The sequence below is a fragment of the Vanessa tameamea genome, chromosome 23 (assembly GCF_037043105.1).
Source record: "Vanessa tameamea isolate UH-Manoa-2023 chromosome 23, ilVanTame1 primary haplotype, whole genome shotgun sequence".
NCBI classification, from domain to species: domain Eukaryota; kingdom Metazoa; phylum Arthropoda; class Insecta; order Lepidoptera; family Nymphalidae; genus Vanessa; species Vanessa tameamea.
In genome coordinates this window covers 877,521-890,988 of record NC_087331.1, presented here as the reverse complement: position 1 = coordinate 890,988, position 13,468 = coordinate 877,521, and positions in this window count along the sequence as shown.

Genomic DNA, 13,468 nt, shown 5'->3' with positions numbered 1-13,468 from the left:
AAAGCTTTTCGTGAAACATTAAATAATAACATCATATATATTACGTCTGTCATGCAACTGTCTGTCTGATCGCGAAAAACTCAAAAATTACTGTACGAATTTTCAACAATGGATTGGAATTGAATATTAAATATTTCTTGTATGGATATGAGCCAGTAATATTTGGTTAAGATTCAAGTGCCCTGGCCACTGTACCATCCCGGATCGATTTTTAAACATTTATCGAATCACATTGCATAGTTTTAATGATGTCAAACTAACAAATAACTACTTATAGTCTTATACCATAGAATCAAAACAGAGATTATTGTTGTTTATTTAATGACAATAGGTCATCAGAATAATCTTAATCCCAGTAAAAAATAAAAATAACAAAATATTCATTACAATACATTTTTATAAATTACGTATTGAAAAAAAAATTATAAAGGGCACGCGAGCGCCAGGTGCTGCCTTCGTTGGAAAGGGCTATTATAATAATAGAGATTCCCTAAAAAGGGTGACCATACAGTTAAGTAATGTAATAATTTAATAAATACGCTTTAAATATTATGTATTTTATACCATATTACAGAAAATTCCAAATACTTTTTATCTTGGTACCCAAAACTGTTTAAATTAAAGAAACTACTTTTAATGACATATATAACTTAAAATATCTAGATTAAGAAGAATATCACGCAGAGCTCCAGACCTTGTACCTCTGGCGTCTTCCGAAAAACCTATCAATAGGGCTGAACTGGTCACGTATACTTCAAATCAACACAACTTGCTAGATTAGATATAATAGTAGACGTTCCCAGAGCAGACACTATGAGAGAGATCCCTGTGCTGGGATGAGATAGACTCATTTATGAAATGTTTTTCATCCTTAACTTGTTTATTAAGAGTTTGAAACGCATGTATCCACCAGTTGAATATCACGACCTATTCAATGTAACGTCTTAAGTTTACTTACATTTAAAATTGACGTTTCTAAACGTCATTTGTCTCATTAATTTAACACTTAAACCAGTCCAGAGATTTGATTTGAGTTACTGTCTTACTAATTTTACTTCATTATCAAAGTGCAATCGATTTATATTATCATTACAGCATTACAGTAGAAATAATGTTTGTAAAAGAGGGTATCGAAAATTTAAAAAAAAAGGGTTTTAGATATTAGCTATGGTCACCCTAACTGTGTGTTAGGGTAGGTCCACATTGGTGTTATTTTAGCAAAAGCGGTTAGGTGGAGGGCGCGCTACTAATTGTTATTATCCGTCTAGTTGAATAGTCGAGTGCGCTTGCCTTTTGTTATTATTAAACTTTATGCAACTATTTATATCATGTACTGACGTTTTTCGTAAAAATATAATACTTCAAAAGCTAGCGTTTTTATGGCACCTAGGCTGTCAACTAGTTCAAAATATATTCGAATTTATTCAAATATTTATAATAATATAAATAATTGAGAAACAGGCATATTTACTTTCAAATTTATAAGCGTCAATAGCGCAATGGTTTACGGGCCGCCTAGCGATTTAAAAAGTATCAGGATCGATCCTGACCCCTTGGGCCATTGTCGTCCCCACTCCTAACACAAGTGATAAGCTTAAAAGGAGAGGTAAATAGGAATATTAGTAATTCCTTAATTAATTTGAGGCATTGCTAATATTCTTTAAAAAAAAAAAAAACATAAACATTTATCATATTAGTAAGATGTTCAAAATTTACACAAATTTATTTTTTACTTACTTATACAAACGAAACGATTAATCTACGAACATTATAACAACCAGTATAAAGTTTCAAAGAACACTACATGAAAAAAAGAAGCTTACTGGATGATAGGGCTTGTAGCAGGACCGCCTGGGAAGGTAGCACCCATACTTCATATTATATTCTAATGCCAAACAGCAATACATAGTATTATTTAGTGAGTGAGTCATGTTACTAAAGATCCCTTAAACCTGTATATCTTACATAACATCTTAGCTCCCAAGATTCGTGAGACGCATTGACACATAATCATTGTAAATTCTTTCACTTGTTCGTTAATAATAACAGTTTGTAGACGTTATGAACGCAGCCTAATGAAAAAAAATTAGTGTAAGATTATTTAGCACAGATATAGCATTTCAAAGTTAAAGATTTGTCCCACTTAGCACGATGAAATGCGATCGTACCCCTTTATGATAAAGCTTAATAAACCGATCCCATAACCGTTTCTGGTTTCGTTAAATTAAGCGAAACTTAAAACTGCAAGGAATTTAATCTTAGCGAAATTGAAATGCCGAGTAACCAAAATGAATTTATCTATCAAATTTTAGTACATTATTTTCTCTGAAACCGAATCAAAATATTCAAGTATTTTTGTATAGACATGTGTCATCACCTGCTCCCACAAGAAACTCAATATAAAATGCAATTAATTCATGAATTACTAACATAATATTTATTTCTAGTATTCTATAAGTGTCGTGCAAGATATTCATTATACGAACTGTGTTCAACACGCAGGCTATTTAAAAACAATATATCATAATACAAGTGAACCTCAGCACTTCTCTCTCTACAATCAGTTATCGGGCTTGACCTATATACCGTGGCCTCTGCGACGGCCACTTGCGACCGTCGCAAGGTACCGTCAATGTCAGATTGATATATTGGTCAAAATTGCACTTTGAGGTCAGACGGAAAAAAGGCATAAAATTTATCATTTGTTTAAGGGCGATTTTATGACCCTTTTAAGTAATAAAATGGTTTTGATATTATACGACGCAACATCTGTTTATTTTATTGATATTAGTAAAACATCTGAAAATAAAATAAATTCTAAAATAGCTTATTGGTTATGTAAAGTCCTCCTCTCTTCCTAAGAAGAAGGTTTCGGAACTTTACGGAAGGTTACGGAATTCCATTTGACAAACGCAGTTTTCCTGATGAAGTTTCTATTTACCATGGAATACGGAGATTAAGGTGATTATTTGGTTAAGGTTCAAGAGTAGACACTGCGCCATTTCGGCTGAATGCGTCCAGTCATATACTTATCCTTGGAATTAGACGTGAACGTATGTTCTTTGCAACTCGGGGTTTTGATTCCCCGAATTCAATCGGTATGAAAAAAAGTTCCAGAATATTCTATATTGATTTACTATAATGTCAAACTCTTCATCTGATAATGTTGACGTATCGGTTATACATCACGTTGGTGTGTTTCTGTTCACGTAACATTTAAATGACTTGACCGGTAGAGGTCAAATTCATACTATGTATATTTGCTTTGATAAAACACTTATGTACTGTAAGTTTGACTGAAAATACTACGTTTTATTTTGAACTGTTTCGTTCTTATAGGTGGCTAGTTTGTAAGGATCCGGATTCTTGGAACGAGGTTTAATTAGAGGCAATAAAATAATTATTCATTATTTAAAGTGACAGCACTTTTGACGCGTTAAGGATGACGTTTTACACTACCGATAATTTTCATAAGTTTTAAATTTTGTATTCATTTGTGTTGCTTCACTCTAATAATGCTCACGCTACATCTGCCTTTTGTTTTATAATCTGAGGGTTCTCGGAAAAAATGGGTAGTGTCAGTATTGAATTTTTCTGTCGAGAAATTCTTAATGACGCTGAGTTTTGAATTTTCGGATATCTGCAAGGAAAACGTTATAATTCGACTGAAAAATTTAACCATATGGGAAATATAAGCTAAATAAATAAATCTTTAAACAGCAATCTGTACTTTGTATTATTGTGTTTTGGTTTAAATCACATGGAATCAGTATTATTTGTATTATTCATTTTCAGAGAAATATGAAATGTAAATTCGGTGCGAGAAGTTGTGCCCTGCGGTCGGCAACCCGCATGCCGTGGCGACTATGGCATTACCCCCCCTATGATAAGTCCAATATACCCACGGCCCTCAGTTCATGTTTGAGGATGAGAAGGGCCGAAGATCGGGCTCAGTGGCGCGCCTTCTGGGAGGCCTATGTCGAGCAGTGGACTAATACAGCTATTATGATTATGTATTTTTGTTTCGTTTTCCGACTATAATATCCGTTTCAAATATAAAATAATCGTAATTAATTCCGGATTACCTTTGATTAATTTTGTAGATTTACGACTTACGAATGTTTGTAAGTGCGTACTTTAAATAATAGCCCTAGAATGTGCCATCCCTAAGACTTTTTCCTCTTAAAGAAAATAATTTGAGCCCATTCCACTGCTCTAATGCAGTTTGGTCTATAACAGACCTAGATCTTCATCTTGAACTTTTTGGGGTATGAGTAAAATTTTTATTTAATTTTTGTTGTTAATTATTTTATATTCGTGTCATAAATGCAGTATCTGGTAAATACTATGAAAAAATATACCATTTTCGATTTTCAGCAATAGACGAATTCTAAAGTTAGACTTTAGCTGCTCTATTGCCGAAAATCGCGTTAAGCGAATAATAACAAGCGATCGCTCCCATTTCGAGCGGATACGGCGAAAGTGGGCCGCGAGCATTCAGAACACCGAGCGCACCCCTGTTAGACGTTGACAAATCAATATCAATTCAATGGCATAATATTAAGGTTCATATTTGAACATCAGTTCAAGGAATTAGGCACTATTTCCGTATTATATGATACATGAAATGTTTTGATTGTCAAATTCGTTGCAATTATATAATGTTTTGCATTTCCCGCCTGTCTGACCGATATTTTTTGGCGGGATACGATTTGACACGGTTCATTATATGTATGATATAACATCAACTATCAATAGTATGATACGATGTGTCTGTATTTTTGTATAAAGCTACGTAACTAAAGGTGGAATCAGACGGTTCCTTTTTGTTCATTTTCGTGTTTCATTTTGCATCTTTCACTCAAAGTGGCACGTCTAAACACAAAGTGAAACAAAAGTGCCGAATGAATTCATCAGTGAACTGATCCAACGACGTTGGATCGGTTGTTGTCAGGTTAAAGATGTATTGAATGATTAATATTACTTATAGTGGCAATGTCTATAGGTGGTACCACCCTTCAAACCTGATAGCCTGCCTACCTAATTTAAGGCCAAAAATAAAATGATAATAGCCTCAAATTACAAATCATGACCGCGTATACTTAGAATAATTATGTCTATTGATATTGACTTTTTAATTGTATAATTATTATTATTTATACCTGTATAATTTTGTACAGAAAATGTAATATCTAAAAAAATTCAAATTTTGTATAAATATTTCAAACATTGACATGGGTTTTAAATCGTGGTGTTGAACAAACAAAGAGGGAATATGTTTGAATAAATTTAACACAAATAGAATTATCTGAAGCTGTCCATGTGTTTGTGTAGGGTTTAGTGACAAATTGCTCTCCCGCTGCGGGCCGTACTTTTTTTTACATTCGAATGTAAGGTAATATGAGTCTTGTTAACTCTTGTTTTTATTATTTAACGCTATTTGAGAAATTTATCAACTTATTTAAAAAAAAACAGGAAGACTAATTTCTCCATCTGTTCTTTGAATTTGACGTAGATTTTTTTCTGCTATAGCTTGGCGAACGGCCATTGGGCTATCTGATGGTAAATGGTCACCACCCGTAGACAAACTTTGACAACTACTTTTGTGTCTATAGTTAGAAGGCCACCAAGAACTAATCGCTAACTTATAATGCTGCGATTCTGAGTTCCACTGTTTGCTTGAACGTTCTAATTTCAGATTCAACCGGATTAGAAAGAATCTCTTTACGTTAAATGGCCCATTTAGTGAGAACGATTATAGATTAAGTAACATCAAGTTCATGGGTTCAGTAACGTTAAATAGGCGGAGTTATTAATTATTACAATTATATATATTATACACATGTAAGCTGAGATGGCCCAGTTGTTAGAACACATGAATTTTAACCGATAGTTGCGGGTTCAAACGTAGACAAGAACCACTGAATTTTCAGGTACTTGATTTGTGTTCATATTTCATCTCGTGATTGTCGCTGAAGGAAAACGTCGTGAGGAAACATGTACGTTTTGGGTTATAATTTCCACATGTATATCCATTGGAGTAGCGTGAAATAATCTCCAAGATTTCTTCACAAATGGAGAGCAAACCTTAGCCCAGCAGTGGGATATTTACAGCCCGTTTCTTACTTAATATTTTATTGAAAAATCATAAAAGCTATTACTAATTTTTATTTATATTTCGGTCTGGCTAACTTTACATTAATGTAGGAAAATTATCTATCGAAAAGATTCTAAGTCTACTTGAAGAAAGGACATTTTTTATTTCAATATTTATAAAAATTCACACCAAATATATTGTTCAGTAATTAGGCGGATCCTTGAATGGAGTCAGTGATGTTTTTATATTCCATTAACATCTGCTGGCAGACTAATTAATAAATAAATATCCAATGTCGAAATATACGAGACAGATGTTTCATGATTTCCTCAGGAATTTCCCAGCCGAACTCCAAGTGTGTATATATAAAAATTCCTTAATGAAATCTGGATTGAAAAAATAAACTGATTTCTGCCATGTTATTATTGATACAGGATTTTGACGCATGAGCTTGGGAACTAGACCAACCGTCAAAAGAATACATCTAAAGACAGTAACTGTTTTGAATATTACGTTTAATAAATGTAATATTCAGTACTTGGTGGTAGGGCTCCGTATAAGCCCGTTTGGGTATGTCTACTCATCATATATTTTACCGCTAAGAATTAATACTTTCTATACTTGACTTCCGGTTTGAAGGATAAGTAATAACTACATACAATTGTTTTTTTATATATTTTTTTCTTAATTCTATAGGTAGTTTATGGAGATATATACAAATCTTAATATTTAATATATACATACAATATGACAATGTGTACAGGTTTTAACATGTTTTTGTAGAGTTGTGTATTTAAAATAATTCTTAATTTAGCCATAAGGTTATTATTTTCTATGATACTATTGAGTTATATATATTACATTTATTTACATAAGCCGCCTGTAAATTTCCCACTGCTGGGCTAAGGCCTCCGCTCCCTTTGAGGAGAAGGTTTGGAGCATATTCCACCACGCTGCTCCAATGCAGTTTGGTGAAATTCACATGTTTCAGAATTTCATTGAAATTAGACACATGCAGGTTTCCTCACGATGTTTTTCTTCACCGCCGAGCACGAGATAAATTATAAACACAAATTAAGCACATGAAAATTCAGTAGTGCTTGCCTGGGTTTGAACCCGAAATCATCGGTTAAGATGCACGCGTTCTAACCACTGGGCCATCTTGGCTCTATTATATATATATGCTATACTTAAATATATTTTTATTTCAAACATACTTACTTCAGTTGACATAAGGCTGCTGAGTTCCGAAAACTACAAAAATTTCATCGCCTTGGTTTTCCCCGCAGTTTCTCAGTATTGGTAGAATGCTATTGTATTGTCGAATGATATCATAGTTTACATTCCGAGACTTCTCGTTACGAAATGTAAACGATAACTTTGCACCATATATAATAAAAATAGAATCGCATCGACGGGTATAAGTTGCACGTACTATTTTATTTATTTACTTTGGAGCTGAGAGTATATGTATTCCAACGGGGAAACGGGCTACCCAAAGACATTTGCGTTGTAAGAAATAATAACCTTCCTTACATCGCCTGTACGCCACCAACCTTGGGAACTAATATCTTATTTCCCTTGTGCATGTAGTTACACTGGTTCACTCATCCTTCAAACCGGAACACAACAATACTGGGTACTACGGTTTGGCGGTACAATTTATAATGCGTGGGTTTGTACCTACCCAGACGGGCTTGCATAAAGCCCTACCATCAAGTAAATACTGAGATGGCTCAGTGATTAGAACACGTGAGTCTTAATCAATAGTAGATTTATGGTAAGCATACCTGAGTATTGTTGGTGATTAAGCTGTTAAGCCTTCTTAAATCAAATCAAATGAAAATACCACACACAACCAATATAAACCAATAAACTGCAAATAAGATGCAAAAGGGGTCTTATTACTAAAACAGCAATCTCTTCACGGCAAGCTTAAGGTAGACAAAAAAAACAGAGGTAAAAAGAGTTCTAATCTATAAATACATTACAATGAAATAGTAATACCTTCAAAATAAATTATATAAATATAGGTATGTCTCAAATAGATAAAAATTATGTAACTACTTTAATTAAAATCTCCCTAAAAATACAGCATTAGAGTGCAAGGCAATGTTTTTTTAAGGTGGTTTAATTAAACAAGCTTCTTTAAAACAGATAAATATTTGCTCAGCTTTGGGGCATAAATAGTTATTGTACGTCGTATTGTAGGTTTATTATACGTATCTATGAATAACCCAATTAATTTGAACAAGTAATTGTTGTAAACAATGCCACGGTTGTGTAAACATTAAATACTTCTGCAGATAATGAATAGTTTCCTTACAAATTTCTCGGTAAAGATCGGAAGTGCGATCACGTCTGATACCATCGTTTACAAAATGAAGTAACAGCCTGTAAATGTTTTACAGCTGGGCTAAGCCTTTAATGCGGGTTGCTGTATACACGTGTGGCAAAATTTCATTGAAATTAGACATATGCGAATTTCCTCACGATGTTTTCCTTCACAGATAAGCACGAAATGAATTAACACAAATTAAGCACCCAATTCAGCGGTGCTTGCTTTGGTTTGAACGCGCAATCGTAAGCGTTCTAACCACTGGGCCATCTCGGCGCGGCTCTAATATTATATACTAAGAATCTTCCCCGAAACGCATGCATCTTCTTGTATAAATAATATTGGGTTAGTTTTTTTTATTTGTTGCAAAATTTCTCAATTTATTGGTTTTCTATAATTTTGGCAATTTGCTTATCTGTAAAATAAAAAAAGTAATAACCTTGTGGCAGTAATGTTTACATGAGTTATTGATGTTGTGGGCTCGCTGTCATCTTAAATATTTGTATTTGTAAACGGACATCCCATTGACGTTCATACGATAGTGTTGTGCTTTGGCATGCAATTATCGAAATTAAATTGAATTTGTCGATGATTTTGCAATACCATAATTAAGAGTTTCTCTTCTTTATAAATTAATTTTAATATAATCTTATTAGATTGCTTATATCGTATATAAGTTTTCTATTATATATATTTAATGTTTATTATATTATTTCACTCCCATCAAGGCTTAGGAATTCCCCCTAAAAAGTAACGTATGTATCTATGGTATTTTTTTATAATTTATATCATGTATATATAGTTGTTTTTTAATTTAAAATATCTTTATAATTATATTATTTGCGTATTCATACTAATAACAATTTAAATAGACATCGGAGCTGACCGAAACCGATGAGGGAAATTTATATAAACAGAAATAAAACATTATTACGTTTTGAAGACTTAGTTGAAATAATAATAATTAACCTAAATTAACGCGTAAATATGTACCTTGCATAATGTAATATTAAATTATCGATATCGATATTATCTATCACGTAACTAGCAAGACACATGTGTACATATAAAAACCTCAAGCTGGTATTTCCGAGCTGCTAATAATGTGACACGTTCCTGAATACAACTGAAGCTGAAAGTTATAGAGCTCGGACTGCGACTCTATCGTTTGTTTATGATTTATTAAAATGTCCCTTTGCTGGGTAAAGAGTTATTTCCTTTTGGATACACTTGTATCACAATCTCACCTGACTTATGCTTTGAGTCAATTAATCGCTCTAAAAAATAAAAGAAAATAAGTTAAAAAAAAATTGGCATGTAAAAATGCGACTAGTTTTATTATGATATAAAATTATAAAAGGTTTATGTAATAAGTTATATCACGAGTTTTGTTTACTTTTAAACTTAGTTTAAAAGTAAACAAAACTGCATTTAAATAAAATCTTGCTTAAAAATATATTTTTTTTTACTTGTATTTATAAATACGTTGCGACCACGCGAAGCTGGGTCATTAGTAATATACAATTATAAACAAAGAATATATTTTAGGTAAACATACATATATAATATGTATATATGATACATATGATTGTTTCTCGCCGGATGATACGAGCGTTGTTGCTGACTCTGTCGCCGATGTGGTACTTCAGGGTATGGAACTGTTCATTCCGTATTCTTCGGTTCCCATCGGTGGCAAGTCCCAGCCCTGGTTTGGTCGTTTCTGCAAAACGGCTTCACGCCGAAAATGGGAACTCTACCAAGACTGGGCTAACGCATCGGTGTCTCGTGATGTAAATACCAGCGCATTCAGAAAGGAATATAACTCTGCTTCTAGATCCTTCAAAAACGTGATAGCTAAGGCGAAGACGGAGTACATTGGCAGAATTGGCGAGAGACTGGTGCGCCTCCCGTCAGGAACACGTGCGTTCTGGTCTCTCGCTAAGGCTGTCTTAGGGAATTTCTATCAGCCCTCTTTTCCATCTTTGCACAGAGACGGTGAGTCATTGGCCCATATAGCGAAGGAGAAAGCTGATCTTTTAGGCTCTCTCTTCGCGGCGAACTCGACTCTGGATGACCGAGGAAAGTCACCACCAACAATCCCGCGGTGTGATACCACGATGCCGGAGGTTAAATTCCGGCAAAGTGCAGTTCGTAAAGCACTTCTTTCCTTGGATATTCATAAGTCGAGTGGACCCGATGGCATCCCTCCATTCGTGCTACGGACTTGTGCTCCCGAGTTGGCGCCGGTCTTAACGCGTCTTTTCCGGCAATCCTATGCATTCAGCGTCGTCCCGAACTCCTGGAAGACTGCTTTGGTGCATCCGATCCCTAAAAAGGGCAACCGCTCAGACACGTCCAATTATAGGCCTATAGCCATCACCTCCTTGTTCACCAAGGTAATAAGGTCCATTATAAACTGCCAGCTCCTGCGGTACCTAGAGGAGTACCAGCTGATAAGCGACCGCCAGTACGGTTTCCGTCGGGGTCGCTCATCCGGTGATCTTCTAGTTTACCTGACTCATAAATGGGCGGAAGCAGTTTAGAGCAAGGGGGAGGCATTAGCAGCCAGTCTGGACATAGCGAAGGCCTTCGATCGCGTGTGGCACAAAGCGCTTCTTTTGAAGCTTCCTTCCTATGGGCTTCCTGGGAAATTATGCAATTGGATTACCAGTTTTTTGGCAAATCGGAGCATCAAAGTCGTTGTCGACGGTGGATGCTCCGACTTAAAATTCGTCAATGCTGGTGTTCCACAAGGCTGCGTTCTATCACCCACTCTGTTTCTTCTGCATATCAATGACTTGTTGCAAATCAGTAACATTCACTGCTATGCAGACGATAGCACCGTAGACACCTCATACACTGGCCGTGCTAATATTTGTCGGGAAAACGTTGAAGAAAACCGGAACAAACTTGTGTCCGAAATCGAGTCTTCGTTAAACAAAGTCTCGAACTGGGGCCGGCTAAAACTAGTCCATTTCAACCCCAAAAAGACGCAAGTTTGCGCGTTAACTGCTAAAAAAACACTATTTGTCGTATCTCCACGATTTGAGAACATTCTGTTAGCCGCCACAGCTTGTATCGGAATACTTGGCGTAGATATTTCAAGCCTCGTTCAGTTCCGCGGTCAATTGGAAGGCAAAGCCAAATTGGCATCAAAAAAGCTCGGTGTGCTCAGCAAGGGAAGACAGTATTTCACGTCGTCTAAGACTCTACAAGGCACAAATACGGCCACACATGGAGTAATGCTCTCACCTCTGGGCGGGTGCGCCCTAGTACCAGCTCCTTCCATTTGACCGTATCCAACGTAGAGCGGCTCGAATTATCGACGATTAACCCCTTTCCGATCTGCTTGATACTTTGGCTTTGCGTAGAGATGTTGGATCGCTCTGCATCTTCAACAGAATTTATCACGGGGAATGTTCCGAGGAATTGTTCGGATTAATCCCGGCTGCTGAATTTCACCTTCGGACATCTCGTCAAAATTCAAAATATCACCCACACCACCTAGATGTACGAAAATCCACAACAGAGCGATTTTTAAGATATTTTCTGCCTCGCACAACCACAACAAAGAAAAGAGCTTACTCCTTCCTGAAAGGCCGGCGACGCACCTGCAAACCCCTCCGGTGTTGCAGATGTCCATGGGCGGTGATAGTCACTTTCCATCAGGTAAGCCTCCTGCTCGTTTACCACCTTTAACATAAAAAAAACATGATAAAATATGATATATGATGAAAAAACGGACAGATTTTGGCGGAACATATATGGTTCAGGGCCCTGCCTGTATTGTATATTAATGTTTTATAAATTTGAGATTTAACCTTAACACATAGACATACGTCGTAATCCCAAATCCAAATTTAAAGGCAGGCAATAAAAGGCCCGGCACCTGTAAGCCCCTCGGTGTTGCTGATATCCACGGGCGGTTGAAGTCACTTTCCATGAGATCCTCCTGCAGGTTTGCTACCAATGCCATAAAAAATACATCTACCCAAGACGATCGTGCAAAATTACTACAAAGAGTGCGAACTCACTTGTACAACGTTTATTATCATCTTGACACCATTTGTAATAGGCATGTATAAAAACGTTTTTGTAAGTCGTAGGAAGTATTACATTTTATTTTCATACTGTATTCGCTTCCCGGTTCAAGGAATGCCACGTGACGACCACATGCTTAAGGATACAATTGTGTGCTATTCTTGTACCTATAGACATAGAACAGTAGAGATATGGAAATGGCATAAATATATTTCTTACGAACTTTTTGTTGATTTATAAATAAATCGACGTTGTTATCAAACAATGAAAAATATGATATTACGCAAGCAAACATTTTAAGTATATTTTAGAAACATTTTTGCAATTCATAATTAGTATTGTGTATCTTTTGTTGGATATCCTTCAATAAAGAAAGAAAATTTTTATATGTAACAAAACAGTTACAATATATTATTTAACATAAAAATTAATAACATTAAGTGCTTAAATATATACAAATATGAATTAAAAATAATTACTGTATAAATCTTGACAGCGTGGAATCGCAATTCCGATCCTCTGGGCTAAAAACGAACCAGCCCTCCTGTCACCAGTGGAGGCAATAAGGCGAGGTGTTATACTTTTGATGAAGCTTTTTGCATTCATTAATAAAGAAGTAAAATAATATAAATATAATGAATTTATTAAATTCTTTATTATATGTATTGGATATACACAGTTATTATTGAATAGATACATTCTCAAGTTACAGTGAATTCTAGTGGGAGATATTCAGCATTACAGCGATGAAGCCATTCCCTACAGGCAGTATGTCAGTAATTCCTCCGTAAACTAATTGTAGTGTTTAGTTGAATATTGAGTATAAAATATTGTATTATGAATTAGTAACTAGTGGTTTTTTTTCGAAACCTATGATTATTTTGATTTAATTTCTTGGTAAACTGTAAGATTTCATTTCATGGTAAAGTCATCTACATTTTTCGTAAAAATTATGAAGGCTTATTTAAACGAAATTTTAATGTCAAATAGTA